This window comes from Peromyscus leucopus, chromosome X (genome assembly GCF_004664715.2).
Source record: "Peromyscus leucopus breed LL Stock chromosome X, UCI_PerLeu_2.1, whole genome shotgun sequence".
In the NCBI taxonomy this organism is placed as follows: domain Eukaryota; kingdom Metazoa; phylum Chordata; class Mammalia; order Rodentia; family Cricetidae; genus Peromyscus; species Peromyscus leucopus.
The window spans coordinates 52,050,041-52,056,040 of NC_051083.1; positions in this window are offsets into that span (position 1 = coordinate 52,050,041).

Consider the following 6,000-nt stretch of genomic DNA (forward strand, 5'->3'; position numbering starts at 1 on the left):
TGTCCTGGCCTCAGAGAATACCTGTTGCTAAAGCCACAACCAAACTTGTCTTGGCAAGAATCCGTAGTCCTTTGTTTCTTGTCCTGTCTGTCCATTTTGTCCTGCTTGTCAGCAATTGATTCAAGGACACTTTGTTGCCCAGTGACTAACTTTTGCCACAATGAAAGTTAGCTCCATATACAGTTTCTTCAATGCCCATATCTTCTCTGAAGTAGATTGGTACTGCCAGGAGTCGACATGTCTCACAGTCATAACAAAAGCAAAAAAAAATTCTAAGTTATTAAAACATTTTAAATGCCATATTCTGTAGATCTTTTAGGGCTTGAAGATGATCTGTCTATCTAAAATATATCTACTTGACCTTTAAAATATACCTAATATGACTACCAGTTCAATTGTAATGTCTATTAACTTTCATTTCTTTTTTTTTTCCGCTTATAAGAGTTTATTAGAGATAAAGGGATAGAGAGTGCACAGGCCTGTGGGAGAGACACGTGCGTGGAGAAGAGGAAGAGAAGAGAAGAGAGAACCGGGAACATGGTGCTCTGCTGTAAAACCGGCTGGGGGCGTGGCCAGGTCACGTAACTACTCCACGCGTGTGCGTAGATCACATGGTCACGTTGCGTGCTTACGTGGCCATGTAACGTCACGGATCCTGGTTGCGAGACGCCTTGACCCGGAAAAGGCTATCCTGACTGGAATTGGCTAGGTGGAAGTGTCCGCCTGGTATATGCGACCGTGGGGGCGTGTTGTGAACCCTTCATTCCTGACTCTTTCCTTTTTTAAAAAAAGAAAAAAAAATGTGGGTGACTGGGTATGGGGGCGATGTTTCTCTCAAAGACTGCTTCCAGCTGAATAGTGGGCGTTGGTTGGCTCTTGGAGGGGTGAGGGGTATCTTGTGAAGTCCTGGGATGATGGTGGAGGTCCTGGAATGATGTTCTGCCGTCCCCTCGTTCTGCAGCTGTCCATCTGTGCTGTGGTTGGGGACCTCCTGTGCTGTGGCTGGGGACCTTCTGTTTGACAAGATACTGTTGACATAGAAAGAGCTTAGAGAGAAAGAATCATTATTATTTTATTTTGGAGTTGGCATTTGTCTGAGGTAGATCTGGCCTGCCCAGATAGAGGCATGTGACATTTACCTGAGGTAGATCTGGTCTTAGTACTCTGCTTAATTTCTATCTGAGACAATCCTCATTAGAAGTAGTTCATTTAAGGCACCTATTTTCCTTAGGCAAGCCTTGCTGGAGGTAGTTTATTTAAGGCACCTGTTTCCCTTATTAGGTTTGCACTTAGGAAACACAGGTGATCAGTTGCTGCGTATTGAACAATGATAAATTATTGTATTACATTATTCCTTACCGCCTGGATATTTTTGATGGTCCTATTTGCCTCCGGCTCTGTGTGGCCCTGGTTGGGAAAGGGAGGGGTGATACGTTATTCCTCTGGAATTGGTGACAAGGCAGTGGATCCTGATGTCCTCTGGATCTTGAGAGTGAGAGACCCTGTTTGTTTCACTGTATATGAAGAGAGATTTTTCTGGGATGGAGGTGAGATAAAAGGTTTTAGGAGAGACAGGTGGACCCAGTGAGGAAAGCCCTCGAGTTTAGCAGCTGTGGGGGTTACAAGAATTACCTTGAAGGGTCCCTGCCACTTAGGGGAAAGGGGTAAAGGGCGCTGGCCTGAAGGAAAGAGAAGAACCTGATCCCCAATGTGTATTAGAGATAGGCAAGGATTGTCACACGGCTGAGGCAGTGAACAGTCCGCATAGCTCCATAGAATAAACCTTAGGTGACATAAAAGAGGAGTTAACAGGCTATCTGGAACAGTTGGAGTCTTGGAAAAAAGACCTGGTGTTAGAACTGGTCTGAGGAGATATTTAACTTTTCCTGACAGTGGGCATATGGGTAAAATCGAGCTGTAGCCCTGGGGAGGTGGGAAGCCTCCAGCATGGCCATTATATGGCCTGAGTTAGACACAGATCCCCCTTTAGATGTGAGAAGTCCACGATCCCTCCAAATAGCATCGTGGGACAGGAGGATATGAAAAGAATATTTGGTGTCTGTACAGTTAGTGGCTAGGAGGAGAAGTAGGAGAGCTGCTGGCATGTCTGGGAGGAGGCAAATGTGTGGAGCAAAAAAATGGACGCTCCTACCTTAGCTAGGAGCTCCCTCCCCATTAAAGGTACAGGGCAGCTTGGCACCACTAAGAATGTGTGTGAGAGAGGGATGCCTCTAAAAATACAATTAAATGGCGGTGTCTGATGAGGCACGTAAGGCTGTCCTCTGTGCCCAACAATAAAGGAGAGGTGGCATCCCAAAACTCCCAGGACTGAGTCAGTGGCTCTGGTGTCCAGAAGGAAAGAAACAGATCGCTTCCCTGCTGCATTCTGGGTTCCCTGCCATGTCTGTAGCCAAGGCTAGGTCTGTTAGAGGTGTTAGCTTGATGTACCCATGCATCTTGGTGCCTGGGGGCAGTAAGCTGACTCTTTGTCTTTCTATGAGGTACTTTTAACAAGGCTGTTGATGGCCAGGTAGGGCATTCGCTAGCCCGTGGCCTTTTCCTCATTTAAAACAGGGACCCGACAGCTTTTGGAAGTCAGCGAGTGCCAGCACTTGGCAATTTTGTTTTCGGGCTTTTATCTTTTCCCTGGAACACCTTAAATGCCACAGATGACTCTTTTGCCTGTGGTCAGGAGCCTTGCTCTCCAGATGCTTAAGTTTTAGTCAGGGAGGTCTGGGGAACAAGAGACGGATTTTCGTATTTATCCTGAACTATTTACTGGTTTTAGGGCAGCCTTATGGAGGCCTGTCTGGAGACAGGTAATAAACCTATCTCTGGCTAGACAGCCACTCTGGGTGTTGTAGTCCCAGTGTGGCTCCCGGTCAGGAACCACCTCAGCTCCTGGGGGGTGTGAAAGGTTAGTTTGATGAATTTCATCTGCATGAGTCCTAGCCTGCTCCCATACTCACCTGAGCTCCTCAGGAAGTCATGAAAGGTGAGACTATAAGATTGAGTTATATATTGAAACTGTTTAATAAAGGAAGCAGAATTAGACGTATAAGAACCCAGCTTACTTTCTATCTGAGAGAGTTCTGTTAGAGAGAGAGGATGGAACATGAATTTTAATTATTGGTTCCTTAGCAAGATCTAGAGTCAGAGATTCCAGAGTCAGATAATCCTCTGATTTACATATAGCTAGGAGCATATGAGCAGGAGAGAAGGAAACAAGAAGAGACAGTTTAGCATTGAGAAAGAAGAAAGCAACTCTTTCCATTTGCCTGAACGCCGACAGTGATTAGAGAGCTCCCGTAAAATATCGGGATCCAAGGAGCCGCTCGGTAGCCATTTTTTGTTATTTTATAAAGCATACTTTGGCCACTTTTTTGAACATAGACGAGTTAGCTTAGAAATCTTTATGTAAGACATTAAACTGAGAGGTTTTAAAGTTTCAACAAGACAGCCTAACAGAGAGGAAGGACTAACAGGATTGGAAGCCTTGTTTCCCATGTCTGCAGCGGAGAGGCAGAAAAATAATAATAATAAAAAAATAAACATGATCCGGAGCCAAGACCCCAGGAGTCCCCAAGGTCAAGGACAGATACCAGGTGCAGACTGTTCCTTGACTCGTCAGCCACAGAAGCAGGGTCCGCCTCCACGGTGAGGGAAAGGATTCCCCGGGAATCCAGACAACGTTTGCCCCTTCGTCAAGGAGATGGACGTGCCGGCCTCACGTGGCTCCCAGGACGCACCAACGGCAGTGGCCCTAACGCGAGAAATATCTCAGGCTGCAGACGTGGGAGACAGCTAGAAAAGTTAGGCCTGTGATAGGGGCCAACCGTAGCCAATGAAGACCGTGGTCGGGGGTTCCCCGGTCTCAAGAATACGTGTGAGGCGCCGGAAGATCAACGGTCATTCTCACAGATTCAGGAAACCGTTTATGCTGGCCGAAAAATGGGGGGACTCACCAATCGAAGAAAGTGGTGTTGGATGCAATTTGGATGCGGTTCAGGCGAATGGAGAGCGGTCTGTTGCGTACGGAGCAGATTCCCCGGTTCGCGGGCTTCCAGGCACAGAGCGCCCAGAAGTGCCTGCTCGGTTTTGGCACCAAAATGTTAGTTATTTAGCTGAGTTGTGTTCTTACCCTGCAAGGAAGTGTCACGAAACACGACAGAATCCGCTTATAGGATTTTATTAGAGATAAAGGGATAGAGAGTGCGCAGGCCTGTGGGAGAGACACGTGCATGGAGAAGAGGAAGAGAAGAGCTAACTTTCATTTCTTTATATCCTAATACTTGGTAATAATAACATTCAAAAATTAGCAAATTGCATTACATTGTTAAATGAACTGTATAAGTACAATATCTTGAACTAGATTATAAATATACATATAGCATTTATTAACGATATCAATCTCAATATATATAATTTGTATACAATGTACAAAAATCCAATCCAATATAAAGTATTTAAATTAGTAATTGTCTTTTAAAAGTAGATTCAATAATATATCTTTTTATCTATATCATATCTATATCTTCTCTTTACATTTCAGAGTAGATTCAATAATATACCCTCTATTCTATCATTTCTATATATCTTTTTTTAAACAAGATCCTTAAATCTAATCTTTCATTAGCACTTTTTCTAACCCTTAACAACAACTTGTAATCAACCATCCTAAACAATGAAAATGATCTCAGACCCAAAACCCATTAAAAGACCAAAAACCACCTGCCCCACACCACCTCTTTGGAAATGTGGGCATCCTGTTCTTACAATTGCTTCCTGCTGGTTATGGGCAAAGGAATCTTTATTCTGAAAAGAAAAATTTGGGGGTTAATTGTCCAATTCTAGGAAAGGTAGCTGTATCATTTGTTGTCCAGTCTCTGCATAATGCCAAAGTTCAGGGCTTATTTAAAGTCCTTGTTCAAGTAGTCTGTGAAAGTGGATCATCTCAGCTAGTCATCTCAAAATTACTCTGAGCAGTTTATAGTCCAAAGCTGATCTGTAGATGATGTTTGTCAGCTTAGTGGTATTATTATTGTCCATGTGGAATTGTTGTTTTTGTGGGGCTCCATCATCTTTCTGAAGACTTCAAATTTGATGTTAGACCTGGTCATGATTTCCTGCAGAAAACTGATAGAGACTCGAACACAAAGACATGTATAGGCAGCTAATTGAAGCCTTTTTTCTAGAAATAGTGAGTACTCTATATGACCATTAATATCTTAACAAAGTTTAATAATTTATGCATAAATTATGTTACATATATCCCATTAACATTAATCTTCTCATGTAATTGTTCTACTTTCAGACTGCCTAATGTTTTATCAAACAAAGACCAATTCCCTTCTATTATACAGATATTACCCATTTTTTTAATGTGGAAAATTTTTTCTCTTAAGTATTCTTTCTCTTTAAAATATATGATACTTTAATTGCCTTATCAAGTCTGCATAGAACAGTAGAAATCTGAGGGAATTTTAAAACAGCTACTTTGCATAGTTACACAGGGAGAGAGAGAGGGAGAGAGGGAGGGAGAGAGAGAGAGAGAGAGAGAGAGAGAGAGAGAGAGAGAGAGAGAGAGAGAAGACCTGACTCAGGCTTTGAAATATCAAAGCCCAACCCTAGTGACACACTTCTTTCAACAAGGCCACACTTCCTCCAACAAGGTCATACCTATTCCAAAAAGGCCACACCTCCTAATTGTTTCAAATAGTACAACTTCCTAGTGACCAAGCATTCAAATATATGAGCCTATGGGAGCCATTCTTATTCAAACCACCACATTCCACTCTCTGTTCCCCATAGGCTTGAAGCAATATCATAATGCAAAAATGCATTCAGTCCACCTTCAAAATTCCCCATAGACTCAAATTTATTTAAAAGTCTAAAGTTCAAAGTCTCTTCTGAGATTCAAGAAATCTCTTAACTGTAATCCCCTGTAAAATCAAAATCATAAAACAGATCACATACTTCCAACATATAATGGCACAGAAT